The sequence below is a fragment of the Vanacampus margaritifer genome, chromosome 10, assembly GCF_051991255.1.
Source record: "Vanacampus margaritifer isolate UIUO_Vmar chromosome 10, RoL_Vmar_1.0, whole genome shotgun sequence".
Classification (NCBI taxonomy): domain Eukaryota; kingdom Metazoa; phylum Chordata; class Actinopteri; order Syngnathiformes; family Syngnathidae; genus Vanacampus; species Vanacampus margaritifer.
Genome location: NC_135441.1, coordinates 2,370,165 through 2,390,329, shown reverse-complemented (window position 1 = coordinate 2,390,329; position 20,165 = coordinate 2,370,165). Strand labels below are relative to the sequence as shown.

Below are 20,165 nucleotides of genomic sequence, written 5' to 3'. Positions count from 1 at the left end.
TAGGGAGATATTGTAAAGAGCGTCTCAAACGGACAAAAAAGGCCTTTCATGTGACTTCATTCCAAAGTGAAACAGTAAGGGCTAGTAAGGGATAGGGAACCCTGGTCCTCGAGAGCCACTGTCCTGCCTGTTTTCTATGTCTTTCTCCTCAAACACAGCTGACTTAACTGATCAGCTAATCAGCAAGCTCTGTAGAAGCCTGATAATGATCTTGTTCATCAATCAGGTGTGTTGATGAAGGGAGACATGGAAAACATTCAGGACAGCGGCTCTTGAGGACTAGGGTTCTCTACCCCTGGGCTAGTGCATTTAGTGCACAGTAAATTTCGTAGAGTAAATTTTACTTTAAAAAGACAATATTCTGTCCCACTCTAAACAGAGTAAAGTTTTACACTTGGAGTAAATTGCTAAAATCAACAACAACAACAATGTGCTCAAGGGTTGAGGAATAATCCCACAACCTTCAGCACGGAAGACAGCCACTCTACTACTTGAGCTATGCTAGACTTATTGTTAACTAACATATCTAAAGTACCACTGATTGTCACACCCACCCACCTTAGTGGGGCAAAATTCTTTCTCCGCATTTGACCCAACTCCCAAGGGAGCGGTGAGCAGGAGCCGCGCTCGCCGGCCGTGGCTCAGGGTGTAGAGGCGGTCATTCAGCAAACAGAAGGTCGTCTGTCCGATCCCCGCTCTCCCCAAGTCATGTGTTGTTGTGTCCTTGGGCAAGGCACTTCACACACATTGCCTCCAGTGCTACTCACACTGGTGTATGAAAGGTGTGAATTTTTGGTGGTGGTCGAAGGGGCCGTAGGCGCACACTGGCACCCATGCTTCCGTCAGCCTGCCCCAGGGCAGCTGTGGCTACTTAAGTAGCTTACCGCCACCACAGTGTGAATGTGTGAGCGCATGAATAATGCAACCACTGTGGAGCGTCTTTGAGTATCTGATTCGATAGAAAAGCGCTATATATAAATAATTTGGTGATATAACCCCCCCAATTCCAACCCATAATGTTGAGTGTGAAGGAGGAAGGTAAAATGTACTCATTTTTATAGTCTTTGGTATGACCCAGCCAGGGACTGAACCCACAACATCCCAGTCTCAGAGCGGACACTCTACCACTAGTTGGTAAATATTGCTGATATGTCCCAAAGGAGACCAAAAATGGAGGTCTACAAGGATTCCACCTGACACCTGCGATATATTGATTGAGTAGGAGTGGCATGGGTCAGTGGTTAGGTCTCCCAACCTGAAGGTTCTGTGATTGATCCTTAATTGTTGTTTGTTTATTTTTTCGGGGGTGGGGGGGTATTTTCTCTCTTCCGAGTATAAAGTTTACTCTGTTTGGACTGGGACAGAATATAGTCGTTTTCAGCGTAAAATTTACTCTACAAAATTTACTGTGTGGCCGAGACAGCAATACGTCTCTGATGCCAGTCTGAGATTGCTGATGTCATGCGTCACTTCCACTTATGCAGTGGCATTTGACTGGCATCTGCGGCATCTATGTTGCAGATGCCAGTCAAATGCCTCAGACGAGGCACCTGCCTTTGCCTTTCCTCTTTCCTTCGGGAGGTGTCGTCGACTTGATGCCACTGCCATTACTCATTCCACAACATTGTACATTATTTTTGCTTATTTGTGTTTATGAACAACTAGTTTTTTTTTTGTTAGAGGAATACAAGACCAGATATTCTGTGAAATGGTTAATTTCAACTCGTCCCTGAGAAAATGGTCAATTTATGTTGGGCGATTATGATTTTATAGCACTTTTTATGAACATTTTTGCATTAAGAACAGTATTGGCCATTTTGAACAGTCACGTGATCATCGTGACGTGTCGCGTGTGTAAAACACGCATATATGACATGGCCGCTAATGACAACATAGCCATTCACAAGGAATTATTGCGTCCCATGGCGGACATCAAAAGTGGAATTACGCCCTATAGCAAGGAAGCACTTCTTCAAAAGGAGTACTGCCACGGAGGACTCGCCAAAGATTTGTATCCAGCCGAAAGCCAAGATGAAACTGGCCGGCCAGCTCAGCTGAGTCAAAAGTTGGGGACCGTCTACAAGTCAATTGTTAAAGAGGCTCAAATTACCAGTCAAGTCACCATTGACATTGTTCACTCTGGAAATGTAATTTGTGGACAGTCCTTAACCTAGACTGTAAACTTCCGGGTGACCTTTACTCTGCTAGGCCAAGCTACGTTGTTTGCTAAGCACGCTTTTGCCCAAATTAGGAGAGGCCAACCCCCCCTACCCCCACACGGAATGACATGAAACCTGACATGCTGAGGATTATACTTTGATCAGAATTGGCGCAGTAATTGGGATAGAAGGCGGCCTTTTTCTTGTCCATTACGGCAGCAAACATCCATTGAAAGGAACAAAGGCAGCTTTCGTTTACGCACAGAATACGTCATCACGATCACGTGACAAGGATAATGGCGTTCACCACGGTATGTTCTTATTTTGATACTTAATCGGTTTAAAAGAAAATTCAGGGAATAAGATACCAGAGATACTTTTACTCTTTGTACACAATGCTGGAAAATGTTCAAGACATACACTTTATTAAAGTGTATAAATGCATTTGAACAAATACCTGCTGCAGTCAATTTATTAAATATGTTCTTACTTTCTTTGTACATTTTTTAAGTACTCCATAAATTAAGTGCTCTATAAAGTTAAGTTCACTGATTCTTTCCACTTAGGCCTACTATTTATTTACTGCTATAATTTGTTCAAAAGAGAGTGCATTACTGTGACAATGGCGAGGCAGCTCTACGTCACTTCAAATGATGCCTCAACATGACCAAAGTGGACGCTACACTAGGATAAAATACGTTCCTTCTGCAAGAGCAAGATAAATACATGGAAAATGGTACTGCTCAATGCTGCCCATTGTGTTAGGGTGTGGCATGGTTGGGGACCCAATTGCAGGGAAGCAGTGGGAGGAGGCAGAGGAATGGAGTCCAATTATGCTTTAATTAAACAAAATGGGAGGAGAACAAAACACTGTCAGGCAAACACAAAAACAAGTCCAAAATCCCCCCTAAAAAAACAAGCAAGAGATGAGGTGAAAGCAGGACGTGGGGAAACAACATGGACAGACAGGAAATAAGAGAAGAGAATACACAGACTAATTGACGAGGGACACGGCCTAAACTGTAAGAAACTTGTGAGGATGCATTGAAACTGGCTTTCGTGTAGACAGGGCCTCAATACACTTAACTAAGTGATGAAACGAGAGACACCTAGACAAGACACACATGGCTGGGATACTGATTGGCTAGCCCAAGAAGCAGAGTAGGCAAGCACAGGTGGACAAGATCACACTTAACGAGACAAAGGGAAAGGAAAACATAAAAAACTGATCACAATAGAACCAAAAGTAAAACAAGAACACAAAAAACCCAAACCGACCCTAAACCCAAATCATGACAGTAGTTGAGGCTGCAGCGGCTGAGGAGCTGGCGATTGAACAGCAGGCTGCAGCGGCTGAAGTGCGGAAGCTTGGCGCTGCAGCAGCTAAGCAGTTGCTTGGGCTTGTAGAGGATCGGGGGCTTGGGCTTGAGGTTGACTGTGGCTTGGCTTGACTTAGCTGGCTGAACTTGACTTGGCAAGGACATAGACAAAGCATGACGTGGACGTGACAAAGACTGTACATAGGGCTTTTATGGAGCAGGGACAGTGGCCTGCTGCTTCTGTGGAGCAGGGGCTGGAGCCTTCTGCTGCCGATGAGCAGGAACTAGAGCCACATCAGCCTGCCGCCATAGGGAGTAGGGAGCACAAGAGACACTAGAAACCAAGGATAACAAAACCAAGTGAACGTGATGAGAAGGAACAGGAGTAGGCGAGGGACGAAGTGGTGTGGGGACAGGACCATGGTGTGACGGAGGTGGTGCATACACGTTAGCAGGTGTGGGGTTAAAAAAAATGATCAAAAGAAAACTGTGACGAAAGCAGGGAAGTGTTTTTAATGCTATTGTAAAAATCAAGGTCCGTGTCTAAATCTGAAAATCGGAAAGTGAATTAACCCAAAAAGTGCCTTCTTCAACGTCTGTGAGGTCTGAGTCTACATATTAAAAACAATGGGTGGTAAAATAGTGTCAGAGGGCAAAGAGTTGGGTGACCTAAAGAGTTTAGGTAAACGGGAGAGAGAAGACGAGGGGAGTAAACAGGGTTGGTCATCAGGCTGATAGTGCTTAGCACACGACCGGCGGCGTGCCGGTCGGCGCCGGGGTCTTCCCGCTGGGTCCAGGCTTAGTCTATCCATTCTGTGGTGTGGTTGTGGAGCCAAGTGCAGGGAAGCAGAGCAAGGAGGCAGAGGAATGGAGTCCAATTGTGCTTTAACTCTTTCACTGCCAGACGTTTTCCGAAACGGGTTGTCCCCACTGCCAGCCGATTTAAGCATTTTGAGTGATATTTCAAGGTCCACAGAAAATGTTGTGTTTGGACTATGGAAACACACATACTACCAAATGAAAGATTGGACTCTCATCTTTCATCAGAAAAAAAAGTTTGTTTCTAGCTTATTCCGTTCTTCAGTAATCAACAATAGAAAATGGTAACTTTCACCGAAATTCTCTGTTTTGAAACAAAAAGTGGAGAAAAACGGCTTTTTGTGAAACGATGTTATTTCATGCACTTCAGTGAATTGTACACTTCTTTTTGTCCATGAATGATGCCACAAACACCTAAATAGTGCTTTATTTCTATAAAACAGTACCACCAACAATGAAAAAGTCTTTTTTTATAACAAAAAAAACAGTTTATTTACATAGAAAACTAACAATTTGACAAACTATTTACAAAGGTGTACAACAGTGCATGTGTGATTATTTACAATTGTGTGGATGTTTGAACTACATAAATTTCACTTTTGTGTGGTAAACAGTGTAACACTCGCCTGCGTGCAAGGGGACACTGCAAGATTTGCACCACAGCCTTGTCTCACTGCGAATGCCCCTTCGCATGCAGACCCGACACCTTCTTGCTGGCTTTTTTTTCCGGGAAGTAGCAGGCATGTGTTCCAGCGTGTGTTTGGCCATGTTACCATCAAGTCGGCTTTCAGGATCAAAATACGGTGACCTGGTACTTTGTCTGGCTTCCTCCTGCTCTTCCATCCCAACTTCCTCCTGGTCTTGTGGCAACAGCCACCCTCTCACCACCTGCTGGATGAACTCCAAAAAAGGTTGACTCGTCCCATTTTTTTTTTGTACAATATGTAAGCATTGAACATGCATATTTGGAACAGATACGCAACAAACTTTTTGTGCCACTTCAACGTTTTCCGTGTGAATGGGTGGTACGAGATGTTTTGATCCATCTTGTCCACTCCATTCATCTTGGAATTGTAGTCCACAACACAAATTGGTTTTTCGAAAGGCACTTTTTTTTTTTGTGCCTTCCGCCACACCTCCACTGTCCGCATTTCATCTTTGTGAAACGTTGTCACCATCCTCAACAAACGTTTGTCCTGCCATGCCACAATTAAAACATTTGTGTTGTGCCTTACCAGTTTCCCCCCCACCCCAAGGCCAGTGTTGGTTAGGCACGTTATCTCACTGGGTTCACCCCTGTTCTTCCTCAGCGTTCCACAAACATTGGTGCGCGCTGCCAGGAGACGTTCACACAAAGCAATAGAGTTATAAAAATTGTCCATGAATAGTGTGTACCCATTTCCTGGCAGACGATCCAGTAAGTTGAACACTGTATCGGGGAGAGAACAACTAATGCCAACATAAGGTTGCATATTGAAACAATAGCCGGTTTGGGAGTCACACAAAATATATGATTTGATCCCATATTTGACCGGCTTTTGGGGGTTGTACACTTTGAACGAAAGACGTCCCTGGAAACTCATCATTCCCTCATCAATACAAATATTCTTGCCCGGTTGAAACAGTTCCTTGAACTTGTTTACAACGTGATTGAACACAGGACGAATTTTAAATAGTTTGTCGTCTGAACTGTGTGCCGTCTCGTTGTCGTTGAAGTGCAGGAAACTCCAGATGAGCTGGAAGCGGTTTCGAGGCATTGCGCGACTGAAGAATGGTGTCGTCTCTATTTCGTCCTGAGTCCAATACATTTCGATACTGGGCTTGTTTATATACCCAGTAAGGAATTGGAGTGCAAAAAATGTTTTGAGCTCAGACACAGACACTGGCTTCCAAGCACGACTCCTGCAGTGTGGCAGACTTTCAGCCCGTTTTTGCATTGACTGACGTGCAAATAAGTTTGTCTGATCAGCAATGTGCTGCAGAAGTTCGTCTGTGATGAAGAGCTGCAGGAAGTCAACTGGCCGGGTTGAATTCAGCTCTGCTGCGGCACCTCTTGGTCCTGGCTCCACAGTGAAGGGGAAGGAGTTTGGCTGCCAGCCTGCTTCATGCCAGCCAGATTTTTGGGGATCTGCAAATATACATTTCAATATCATATAATATTCATTTTAGATCAGTGTGATGCAATATATATATATATAAATATATATATTTACGTTTTTTCTTGGATCCACTGGTTGATGGACCTTTATTCTGCTCACTCCGAGGAGCGTCACTCTGAGCTGCAGCTGAAAGAAATATATACAATTACAATAATATCGAAAGAGCGTTTTCTTTTGTTGTTGCGGTGTATTGAAAACACTTTTTTTATACCTCTCTTTGTCGTCTTTGCAGTGGGACGTCGCTGTGAGCACGATCCACGATCTATGAATGCACATTCACGTTACACGAGGTGCTAGCAGCGTGCTAGAAAAGTATCTCATAGCAAGTTTGTGCTTACCTTCGACGTCTTCTGCGGATGAAATACTGTCCGAATCACTTTCTCCGTGGTCAGACTGTACCCACTCCTCCGAAGAATATCCATCGGACTCAGGATACTCTTCGTCGTCGTCCGATTGAACGTCCTCGTGCGGAGAAGTGCTCGGTCGTGCACCACGTTTTCCGGCGCTAGCACCGCTAGCCTCCGAGGCCTTAACACGCGGTCGAAGCTGCCGCCGCGTCAACGCTGCAACTTCGGCATCAACCTCATTGTCGCCATCATCATCACCTTCGTCGGATTGAACGTCCTCGCGTGCAGAAGTGCTCGGTCGTGCACGACGTTTTCCGGCGCTAGCACCGCTAGCCTCTGAGGCCTGAGGACGTGAACGAAGCTGCCGCCGCGTCAACGCTGCAGCTTCGGCGTCAACCTCCTTATCACCATCATCATCGCGGTCATCATAATGGTGCACTTTAGCACTGGTTGATGCTTCTCCTTTTCCAAAAAATCGATCAAGCGTGGTCTGCTTCTTACCGTCGGTCGCCATTTTTCGTCTCTTCTCAACTCTCGCCTACTCCTCGACGCTCTAGCCCCGCCTGGCCTTTTATACTACTGACGCCCCACCCGATCTTGTCAAAAGAGAGTCATCGCTGCCCTCTAGGGGCCAAAAATAGTCCTTAGGCACAACAGACAGACTTGAAACTTTGACCAGACATGCCGGAGGGTTTCCTCTACCCGTTTCAAAAAAATAAAAATAAATCATTGGATGACGTCTTTAAACGTCAGTGGCAGTGAAAGAGTTAATTAAACAAAACAGGGAGGAGAACAAAACATTGGCAGGCAAACACAAAAACTGAGTCCATATTCCAAGTAAAAAAAACACTCAAGAGATGAGACGTAGCAACAGCAGGACATGGGGATGCAACACAACAGCAACAATGAACGGACAGACAGGAAACAAGAGACTAAGGCCTTGTCCAGACGGAAGCAAAGCCGGCTTCATTCCTCAAACAAATCTCGTACACACAGAAGCATTTCAAGACTTGCGTGTGTCCAAAAGAAGACGCTAAGGACGTTTAACAGCTGTAATGTAATGCCAAGTCTGGAGTGGTGCTGTAGCGCAGCTGAACGTGAGAATAAAGAAGCAAAATACTATAAACAAGCTAAGGAGGCTGCGCAAAACAACTACGACACGGCTATTGTTGACATTTAACATTTTCAATTTATATTTTTACTGTTTTTGAAGTTACTTATAAGTATATAGATGCCATATAACTATGTGTAGTTAAATGAATAACACTGTGGTAATGTTTTGTGAAATATATTGGAATCTCTCACTCCCTTCCAGCTCTTGAAATAAGAATGTGTATGTTTTAAAAGTTGTCAAGTTCTCATGTCATTAGTCATTTGGTCGTAAAAACTGAAGGTCCAAGGTCAAACCCTGTCTACATCATTTCTCCGAGGCTGGTGGGGAGCTGAGATAATCGTATCAGTATCATCATGTCTGCTTATTAAGAACACTAATTCTTTGTCAAGTCTAAGGGCGGGAGTATTCTTTTTACAAGTATAAAGCAACTGTATGTTTTCATATTCGTCACACTGGAAGCTTAACATCACCTTCGAAAGTAAGCTATTCTCCTGTGTCTTTAAGAACTCTTAAATAAACTCCTTAAAGGAACTTTTTCATACGATCTCAATTCTGCAATTTATTTGAACACGCAAAAGATTACACTTAATAAAGTAATCAAATAATGCCTTCACTATCCACCATTGTTGTTGATGCGAGAATTGGAGCATACGTCATCAAACTGCGACAATGGTTTGCGATCGGTTTCAAGCTCCGAAACCATTCTGTGGACGAACGGCCTAAACGGTAAGAAACTTGTGAGGATACATTGAAACTGGCTTTCGTGTAGACAGGGTCTCCATACACTTAACTAAGTGACGAAACGAGAGACACCTAGACAAGACACACATGGCTGGGACACTGATTAGCTAACACAAGAGGGAGAGCAGACAAGCACAGGTGGACAAGGTCACGTTTAATGAGACAAAAGAGAAAGAAAAACAAAACAATCAGATCACAGATCATGGCAGATCACAATAGAACCAAGAGTAAACAAGAACATAAAACAACCAAACCAAAAACCCAAATCATGACACATTGTAGGCAGCTGAAAACACACAGACATTATTTGTCTAACCTGTTTGGGTTCACCCTCAAGGCAGAGACAACGTTTGACCACCGGAAATACTCAAGCCGATGTAAACAAATATGACGCTTGCAGCAAAGAACCACACTTCTGGAGTGAGGAGGAAACCGGCTGCTTTATTTAGCGCGGTGAGTAATAGTAGTACATATAATGTTTTTTATAATAGTAGTACATATAATGTTTTTTATTGAACGCAGTAAGCTAAAAGCGGAACTGACGTTATTTACGTAATTATGCTGTCCGTGCATCGCGGTCCAAACGGGATTTTCCAATCAAGTACAAATGACATGTAAACAAGAGTAACTCGGTCCCCTCCGCAACGTGTTACCCCGATTGTTTCAGAAACCGGAATTCTGACCTTAACCCATGCATGCATGTAAACGTAGTCTGAATATTGGTAATATTCTGGATTTGAAAGAAATGTATTCACTGCATGTAAACATGACCATTGACTTCCAAATGGGCTTGCCCATACCTCTACTGACCGGAGCTGTGACCAAGTGTTTGATGTCAGTTGTGACAATAATCTCTAAATCCGTTTGTGGACTCCGATTGTGACAGATGCCCTCAAAAATGATGGAATTCTTTACGACCTTTTTTTGCCAGTGGTATTCCTGAGGCGGCTGAAGTGGAATGGAGGCAAAAACTCAGGGGTGGAAGGAGGAAGAGGAAGATAAATGGATGGTTTTGTACATAATGTATATTAGATAATATATGTACAACACAAAATGAGATGATAAGCCAAGGCTTATTGCGCGAGCAAATTTGCTTGTCCAACTTTCATGCAAGTCAAGTTTATTTATATAGCCTTTAATCACACAAGTGTCTCAAAGAGCTTCACATGTCCACAGTTGATAAATATTAACGGCATCCCCTGATCGAACCACAAGCGGGCAAGGAAAAACTAATAATAATAAAAAACATCAGGGAAAAAATGAGAAACCTTGAGAAGGGACCGTAAATGTGGTAATTCCACTTCCAGGTTGACCAGGATGCAATGGATGCCAAATGGGAAACAATTTACATAGTTTATGATACAACACAATATGAACTAGAAGAGTGCCAAAGTCCATTTAAGATGTTGAAGCACTGCAAGAAGATGTCGTCAGGAAAGTGGGTCCTCATGCAAGCCCAGCCCGGTAAATTGGGGCAGCTATATCCATGGCGGCAACTTCGAGTCTGAGTAACAGTCCCACCGTACGCCAAATTAACCAGAAAGAAATAAAAGGGGAAATGACGATTTTGTCAAATACACCCCTATGTATGAAATGGCCCAGAAGAAGAAGCAATTGCAAATTTGGTGGAAAAAGAGTGCCTTTCAGCAAACGTATAAAATGGTGTATATCTCCATATGTCAAACCAATGTTTTTAATCAATGCCCTAAATACTGTATGTGCTGTCTTTTTAGTCTTGGCATGTCCTGTTTATTCTGGTCCATTTCAATTGAGACTAAACTAGGTTCAACAACTTCAATCAATATAAGTCTAATTTACAGTTTTATTTAAAATATTGTTCTATTCCTGCACACAAGCTCACTAAGTTATTTTGATATTGGCTCAAAGAAATCCAATCCATCTGGCCTAGGTGGTCGAGGATCAGATGGGTAAAATCCCGTTCAGAGAATCCGGCAGAGGAAGTGATTTTAATTAAAGATAAGTGGTTCAGAAAGCTATACTGCACGTGTTAATCTGAATCCAATAAAGTGGTTGTAGCAGCTAGGAGGGCTTTGCAAAGCAAAGGCTCTATTGAAGAACTGCATTTTATTTAGCTGGGAATCGATGCAGATCGACACCACTTAACATGCAAATAATGTTCAGGTAGGCTAATGGCTTCCTGGTGATTGTGCACCATCAACAACTTAACTCCTTTTCACTGACTACCCCTTCACACACTTTTAACCTGTTGTATAACTTTCTATCATCTATTGCCTCAATCTTCCTAAGGTTTTAAAGAAAAAAGAAAAACATCACCCAATGCTCCACTGCCTACTCCTTTTACATATCATAAATTAAAAATATTCTAGATATTTGGCCATTTAAAGAAATGAGAAATTCTGAGATTATTGATCACTCAATAAACAAGCACTGATACCAATAAAATGTGAATAAAGTCAATATAACCCCTTGCTGATGTGTGTGTGCTAGCTAGAGGCACTTTATTGGAGATTCTGTGGATCAATAAAGTGTATTTGTGGGTCAGCCTGTAGCTATCCTTCCAATTACACATTTCCAACAGCGAGGCCAAGCGCGTCACTTTATAAATGCCCTATTGGATAAGCTCAAAGAAGCATCAGTGTGCACGTACACATAAATAGATAGAGCTTTACAAGCTAAGCATTCTTGAATTGATTTGTTAAACATTGCTGTGAGCCTGGGAACTCTCTGCAACTTTGTAATTACTGTGAAAGCTGACACTGTATGTGTTGTGATTGTGCGAGTGTCTAGGGGGTGTGCCCAATTAAGCCACTATGCGATTGTGTTGTGAACAATTCAGAGATCAAATTATTTTAAAATAAATTATTTGATTAGATTATCTGAAATCACTACATATAGTAGCTTAAAGCAAACCAACTCTCCTCTTACCTCTCCTTTTATTTTTAACATTCAAAACTGGCAGATGCCGATTCAGATGTTTGGCCGAGGAAAATCTTAATTAGGGTTGGGAATTGATAGGATTTTAACTATTACATTTCCATTTTCGATTCTGCTTAATGATTCATTTCTTTATCAATTCTCTTCTTGATACTTTTTTTGGGGAAACAATTATAATAAAGAGATAGATTACCATCCACATTGTTATTTCTTAATTGTATTTGTAAACAAGATACATGTTTAAAAGTAACATGACCTTACAAACCCAACAGTAAGGTCTTAAAAAGTCCACTTCTTAGGACTCCTCAATGGGGTGGCATGGGGTCACCTGAAAAAAAAAAGTTTTTGAAAATTGTTGTTGTGCAACATGCGTGGTGTCGTCATCCTCAATTTCTTAGACCATATATAAAAAAATAAAAATACATCGGTCACATTACCTCAGAGATTGTATTTTGTGCCATCCCATGTGGAAATGTGTGTTAGTATATTTGGATATTTGTAACCGACTTGTAATTTTAAGGAATGGAAAATTTCTTGACTCCTTTAAAATTAAACTATAATTAGAGTTGCGAGCAGCTATAGTGCCCTCACAACCCTGGCCACGTTGGGGTACTTGCATGATGGGGTCCTATTACATAGGACAAGGACCCCAAAAAAATAAATGTTTTTGCCAAGCCTTGTGTGTGCAAAGATTCATTAAAAGGCCAAACATGGCACACAATTCCCAAAATAAAATAAAAATGGCGGACTTCTGTTAGGCTGGGCATTTGACTACAAAAGAGATTTTTGTAGGTCTTAGGCTTTGTAGGTATGCCTCTCAATTTTTATGAATTTAGATGAATCATACAAATCGGAAATCTTTCATTAAAAATTTAAATCTCTAAAATATTCATGTTCATGACAGGTCTGATGTGTGTGCAAAATTTCATGAGTTTTCGCCCATGTTTAGACCTTCAAAAACAGCATAATTTTTCTTTGCAAACAATGCAACACTATGGCAATGGCGTTCGACGGAATGAAAAGTTTTCGATAACTTTTCATCTGTAGCATTTTAAGATGAAACACGCCAAGTTTCAAAACAACTGGATATATTCTGTAGGAGTTCATTAAAATATAACCTCTATAAATGGGCAAAAAAATAAAAATAAATTCCAAAGTAAATCAAAATGGGTCCTGTTAGGTTTAGCATATGGCTCCAAAATATTTTTTTTGTATGTAGAGGACTGTTACATATGCCTTCAAATTTTCATGGCTCTAGGTGAACTGTACAACCAGTATGCTTCGTTAGGAAGGAATTTGGAACGCAAAATTTGATGACCCTCCCCTCAGGGACTTCCTGTTAGGTTTAGCACATAGCTCCAAAATACTTTTTTGTACGTCGAGGGCTGTTACATATGTCTGCAAATGCTTTGAAGTTTGAAATCAATCGGGTTAACTGAGTAGGACAAGAGGGGGAAGTATGACCCTGTAAATGTGTAAAATGGGCCAAAATTGGACATTTAAATATCCCTCACTTCCTGATCATTTTAGGGCAGGGGTGCTCAAGTTCGGTCCTCGAGAGCCTCTATCCAGCCTGTTTTCCATGTTTCCCTCCCGCAGCACAGCTGAATCTAATGATTGCTAATCAGCAAGCTTTGCAGAAGCCTGATAATGATCCTGATCATGAGTCAGGTGTGGTAGTGGAGAGAAACATGGAAAACAGGCTGGATAGGGGCTCTCGAGGACCGAACTTGAGCACCCCTGTTTTAGGGCAGTGTTTTTCAACCACTGTGCCGCGGCACACTAGTGTTCCGTGAGATATAGTCAGGTGTGCCATGGGAAATTATCCAATTTCACTTAATTGGTCTAAAAACATTTTTTAGAAACAAATTAATTATTATCTGCCAATAACGTGTTGTTGTCGGCTGTGAGAGCAGTGTGGCGGAAGAGTGGCAGTAATCATAAATCTTCGCCTGTAGGTGGCAGCACGTCGCTAGTTGTTGATTGCCCTCTACTTTGAAACAAGGATTAGTGATGCATGGATGGCGGCAGGTGCCTAGCAAAACAAAACGGTGACAGTGATGCAAAAGTTTTTGAAAAGGAAAAATGCTAACTCCGAACCGGACCCTGGACAGAATTCGGACCCAGATGAAGGCCCTTGTATGAGTGGTGGTCAAAAGACAGCAAAGACGGCGAGCTCGACCAAGGCCTCTAGCGCGCGACAGTACAACGAAAGCTATCTTTCACTTGGATTTACCTTTACCGGGGATGAGACGAAACCGATACCGTTGTGCCTGGTGTGTGGTGAAAGGCTATCAAACAGTGCTATGGTGCCAAGTAAGCTTAAACGCCATCTCCAAACGAAACACCCTTCTCTCCAAAACAAGGATGTGGGCTATTTTGTTCGTCTGCGTGAACACATGGAGAAACAGACAACTTTTATGAGGAAAACCACAAAGGTAAACGAGAAAGCCCTGAAAGCTAGCTACCACGTCGCTGAACTGGTTGCTAAGTCAAAAAAATCCCACACTGTGGCAGAGACATTGATACTGCCAGCCTGCAAAGCTATTGTGAATGAGATGCTTGGACCTGAAGCGGCTAAGGAAATAGCCAAAGTTCCTCTCTCAGATAACACAATTTCCAGACGTATTGATGACATGTCTGCAGACATTGAAAGTGTGGTTTTGGAAAAGATCCGGATCAGTGAGAAATTTGCATTGCAACTGGATGAGTCTACTGATATTAGTGGACATGCTCAACTATTGGCCAATGTGCGTTTTGTGGATGGAGACGCGATCAGAGAAAACTTCCTTTTTTGCAAGGTATTGCCAGAAAAAACGTCAGGAGAGGAAATTTTTCGCGTCACATCAGAATACCTTGAAAAAGGAAGACTTAAGTGGGAAGACTGCACAAGTGTCTGCACTGATGGAGCTGCGGCCATGGTCGGGCGCATCAAAGGCTTTGTAAGCCGAGTGAAGCAGAGGAACCCAGATGTGATTGTTACGCACTGTTTTTTACACCGCGAGGCCCTTGTAGCCAAGACTTTACCAGCCGACCTAGTTCCTGTGTTGGATGATGCTGTGCGCATGGTGAACTTTGTTAAGTCACGACCTGTGAAAAGTCGCATATTTGCAGTTTTGTGTGAAGAAATGGGAGCGACGCATAAAGCGTTGCTGTTTCATACGGAGGTTCGATGGTTGTTGCGCGGCAAGGTGCTCGCCAGGGTGTACGAACTGCGAGAGGAACTTAAATTGTTTCTGACAAATGAGAAGTTCGATTACGCAAAGCTGCTTGCAAGTGATGAGTGGTGTGCAAAGCTGGCATACCTGGCAGATATTTTTCATCATCTGAATGATCTGAACACACGAATGCAAGGTCGAAATGAAAACTTCCTTACTAATTGTTGGATTTTATTTCTATATTAATATAAATTTAAGTTAATAATCTGACTCCAATTTGTGACCTTACCAAACTATCACTCATCCAACAATAGCATGCTCGTTCTGCAATAGAAAGGTATCAGGAAGCCGGCATTTTCACACACGAGTGGATTTATTCCTAACACTCAAATCTAATACATCACAGCTGGGGTCCCGGGTCCCTACCCATACAATTCTATACGTCTCTGTCTCAAGCAGCCAACGTAGTCTCATCCGAGTTGCCCCAGTGAATAGTTATACTACACAATATTTAAATGACACAGAAACAAAGGCATCCTGGCATTATTCTATTGGCTATGTGTTTTCTGCAGTTTAACTTTAGCTTGCTTCTCATTGGCCGATCTTCATCCGCAGGTCACTGGGTGGCTTCTCCTGTTTTGTACTTTTCCGCCATGGTCTCAAACAAATGTGGTTTATAACCTACTTTGATCTTATCACGGTTCTGCATCTCCCCCTGCAATTAGCATCCTTTGTTGGCAACCTTCCATTCCTAACACACCCACGTGCATCACACACATCCTGTATTTCACCCCCACGCATACAAACTCTTATATTCCTTTAATCCCTCTCATGACCTCAGACGACTGAGGTCATCACTCGAATACCTTGTTTTTTATTGTTAAACATGAGCTATAAATCAATAAACAACTAAAAATTAGTATCAAATTTCATTCTAGTAGAAAATCAGTATAAAATTTCATTCTTTCTCATGGCCTCAGATCCCTGAGGCCACCTTCACATACTCACATCCCGGACTCCCGGAGGGCCACAGCTGTCTCCACTTCCTGGGGGTCCTTCTGAGGGATCATCATATACTGACCACCCGGCGGTATTGGCCCCAACGTGCGTTCAATTGTCTTAACAGTCAATGATCTGATACATGGAATACAACAACAGCCGCATAACACCATAATAGCGGAAAACATTGCGATCGACATCAATACTGATGCAATCAAGCTTTTATATTTGCCAAAGACGTTTAACCAGTCAGAGTACCAACTGGTGTCCACGCCTGAATGCTCTTTCATTTTATTACTTAGCGTGCGCAGACCCTCCAATGCCTTAGTAAGGCGACCATCAGGAGATGTATTGTTGGGGATCAGAGTACAACACTGCTCCCCAAAAATACCACACACTCCTCCTCTTTCAGCTAACACCATATCTAAACTCATTCTATTTTGGAATGCCATAAGAGACGTGGCTGCTAATTGCTCGTGCACTGCCTGGAGTGCCGAGGTGGTAAAGTTCGCCAATCGTTGGACATTGTAGTGGACATAATTAATCCGGTCCACATTTTTGTTTACTGTAATAAACAGAAAAATACTCTCCCATCCTGCTGCCACTTGATCCACCAATTTGTATTCATCAGGGACCCCTCTCGGAACTCCAATTGCATCTATGTATGTGGGGTCTCCTGCATTCAACCATTCTTGCATGTCCCTTTTCTTCCTCCCAAGGAAGGGGATTCTTCCCCACTGTCTAACTCCTTCCCAATTTATCCTAGCCATGTCTAATGCTGTCACACTTATTGGCATGATCAGCGTTACTAGGGCGCACTTACCTGAGGCATTGGGGGGAAGCCTATCGTACAACACTCTCTCTCCACACCACATCCAAACATCAGCACGAGCGAGAGGTATTCCTGCTGGCAAAGACACATTTTCATTACACCATGACTCCTGGATGTTTCCAATCCCAGGGCCACTCCCATGTAACTTTAGGCAGGTAAAATTTTGTTGTGCAACATGGATGTCAAAAATGGGCTTTTGCTTTTCCATATTTGTCAGTGGAAAGGCCGAATCCAATTGGCTGCACTTTCCTTGGAGAGTTTTGTTATACAGGAAACCAAAGAGACAGGTTTTGGATACAACAGTTGCTGCCATGATTTTCAAAACTGGTCTTGCACCTAAACATACCAAACAATCCTCGTTAGTATTCTTAGCGGCCTGTTCAGCCATCAGGAGCCAATTATTAGTGACCATAGAAATACCTGTGTGACTCATAAACCAGTCATCTACTGTCGTCATTGTTTTGGCCGTGGTACCCGTTCGACGGGTATAATTATTTACTACCGGTGCTTCCCCTTTTATCATAGTCCCATTCTCACAAATGATAATTGGAAAATATGGATCTTTTCCAGACGAATATGCCCACAACTTAAACCCCCAACATGATGTGTTTAGCACTAACACTTCTTGGTGTGGTGGCGCAATTGACTTATTACCCATTGCAATTGTTAATTTCAATATCTCCCCTTCTTTTCTCAGGAGAATCTTATTATGGAAATACTTAGCAATTTTATTCTTTGATGGTGTCCAATAATCACCCGCCTGTGTGGTAACCACGGAATCCCATCCCCACATTGTCACATGTGCTGTCATATACCACCAGTAACCAGGGAACATGTCTCCAGTTACTAGTGACATGACTGCCTTCACTGGTGTATACCACGCTTCCCGAAACCCTCTCAGTGCCTTTATTGGTATATTTACTTGGGTCTTCGTATTAGGGGCCACTGTTATTCTCACCGAATTATTATATGCCCAGCCTATCATCCAATTCTGGTAGCCCTTTTTCTCCCCCTTATTTTTTGACTTTACCTCTCTTCTCCTTCTAGGTTCCTGTGGGCGTACCAAGGACCAGTCCTGGTACTGTGGTTGATAATTGTCCAATTTATCTAACAAATCAAGCCATTGTTGAGTCCAGTTGAAAATTATCACCCAAGTGTTCACCTGTGTCGGTTGTTTACACTTCAGATTTAACAGTAGTTGTTGTGTCTGTGTCAGCGTCTTACCACCATCTTGCTCTGCTTCATACCATACCGTTCCATTACAGGAATGATACACCATCACTCGTTCTCCTTTCGTTCCATCACTTCTATCATCCCGCACCATATGTTCAAGCGCTAACATAGTCCACACAAAGCACAAGCCTGCAAACAAAATAGTCAATAAAGTTAAACATTTGCATCGTCGTCGTTTTTGTTCAGACACTTCCGAGTCCGATTTTGATCCAATTCTCGCCATCGTCACATTCCCTCTCTTGACCTGCCCGTCCGGGCAGTCAATCTTTAAGCTCACCATTGGCAGGCACAAAGTCTGGGGCCGGGCGCAACTGTGAGTAATGGTACCCCTTTTGTCCTTTAGTTTCAATTCTCATAATCGCTTGCACCTCATTTGGGAGGCAGTTCAGCATCGCCGTCCTGAACATCATCTCAGCTTCAGGGTAGCTGCCTGGGTGTTTACCTGTGGTCTCAATCCACAGCTCCAATGCTTGAGCATAATGTTGCTCTTTGTCGTACATCAAATTTCTGTATTTTTAACGCTGGTTTCTTATTATAGCAGTGTAAATCATTTAAAAACAACATCATCTTAACTCAGAACTATTCATGTCCGGCCGGGCCATGAACAGTCTGAGAAGAGATTTATACTTATACCTTAAATAAACACTGCAGTTCATTTTTAACAACTTGTCTCATGAAAAAATGTCACCCAGGTGTGTCAATGTTCCTTCCACACCTAAATGGCATATTCCATGGGCTCTAGAAATTATACTTTTCAATTGTTTCTGAGATGGAACATACTTACCGTATTTCTGCTATAAGGGTCGTTTTTTGTCATCTTTGTAGAACTTATTTTTCCAACTCCCATCCTCTTCATTCGCTGCCTGTAAATTCCTCACACCAAACTTCATTCTCACATCAGACTTCCTTTTCAACCATACACAGACAGACCAGTCATTCTCACATCAGACTTCCTTTTCAACCATACACAGACAGACCGGTCATTCCCCCATCTGATAAAGATCAATTTTGATCATTTCAGACCTGAATGTGAAAACTGCAGCCGCTTCCAAATTGCTGCTTCAAAGAGGAAAAACAGACACCTTGTGTCCTGTAGATTAAAAAACAACCAAATTGTGACAATTTGGCCAACACCAGAACTATAAAAAGATCTCCAGCTGAGCTAGCCAGGAGCCATAAAAACAAAAGCCTTTGAGGCAAGAGTTTGTAATGTAAATTTGAATCCTGTAGATTAGAAAAACAACCAACTTAAGCAGATGTAAATTAAGATACTGCAGCGGAGGACTTTTAGGGTCAGGAAGAGATAAGAAAAAGATTTAAAATAACCCCATTAATCTATTGCAGGTCACGAATCTTCCAAATATCTGCCATCTCAACTAATAAAAGAAATGAGTTATAATCAGAAAAACAAAACAAAATCCCTACTTTACACCAACCAAAAAGTATTCTTAAAATGCTAACTAACCTCACCTCTTCTACAGAGTAGTGGGGGCTTTGTAAAAACACAGCAGGGAACTTTGCAGATCATGACCCAATCAAAAATCAGTGCTGCAACCTAAATCAAAAATTAAAAATTTAACCAGCAAATTCGCCGTAAGTGTTCCATATCTGAGTCCACTCTGAGAAGCCAAAGTTATCAAAGAGAAATGGGGAAAAAATAGAAGGCCAAATTCAACAAGCATCGAACAACGGAAAATATAGTATTTAAAGATTAGAATGAATTTTGTACTACCCTAATTCACATAAGCTGTTCTCAATTTCCAAAACTGCGTTGCTATAGATCACATCTCCTTTCTGACATAGTACAGAGTGCAAATGTCTACAAACAGAATACAACATACGACCTCAGGCACCAAACTCAGATGATTCCAGAACTTTGAGTCCACAACTGTAGTTCATATTCCTTCCTGTCCTTGTCGATAGCAGTTTATGCAGGGCAAAGTTCAAAGCGGGCACTGGGCTTTGTGTACTGGAGTTCTCAGGAAAAGTTCATCATGACAGAATCGATGGTTATCCTGTCTGCTCAAAAAGTTGCTGGACATTCTGCTCAAACAATGCATAAGAGTCATTGAACAGTCACAGGACGAGCGGATTTACAGTGTACCATCCTTTTTGCAGTCCGTGTGGTCACTTCCCCCCTGAAAGTGACCATTGTTCAGTTTGCCTTCCACTCTGAACATCAAGCATAGCAGGAGAATGCTGTTCATTCCATTTCCAGCACTTTTTGGTTGAGTCACCCAAGTGAAACACCTTTCAGTCAAAGATTGAACCTGCCCGAAACATTTATACACTCGGAACAGACAGAGGGAGATGAGATCATAGCAAGAGACCACTGCTTGTTGTCATTCAATTTCCAAGACAAAATAAAA

The 20,165-nt window shown here is 42.4% G+C and overlaps 2 long non-coding RNA genes across 2 annotated transcripts; both read right to left on the bottom strand.

Annotated features, from left to right (window-relative positions):
* Window positions 1-5,168: 5,168 nt before the first annotated feature.
* LOC144058677 (uncharacterized) lies at window positions 5,169-7,471 on the bottom strand. The gene is made up of 3 exons (XR_013295457.1): window positions 6,668-7,471; window positions 6,511-6,582; window positions 5,169-6,425 (listed from the first exon to the last, which is right to left on the bottom strand). It is a non-coding gene; the product is annotated as an uncharacterized LOC144058677 (long non-coding RNA).
* A 7,615-nt stretch (window positions 7,472-15,086) lies between these two features.
* On the bottom strand, window positions 15,087-19,916 carry LOC144059498 (uncharacterized). Its single transcript, XR_013295672.1, has 2 exons — window positions 17,726-19,916; window positions 15,087-16,983 (listed from the first exon to the last, which is right to left on the bottom strand). It is a non-coding gene; the product is annotated as an uncharacterized LOC144059498 (long non-coding RNA).
* Between the last annotated feature and the right edge of the window lie 249 nt (window positions 19,917-20,165).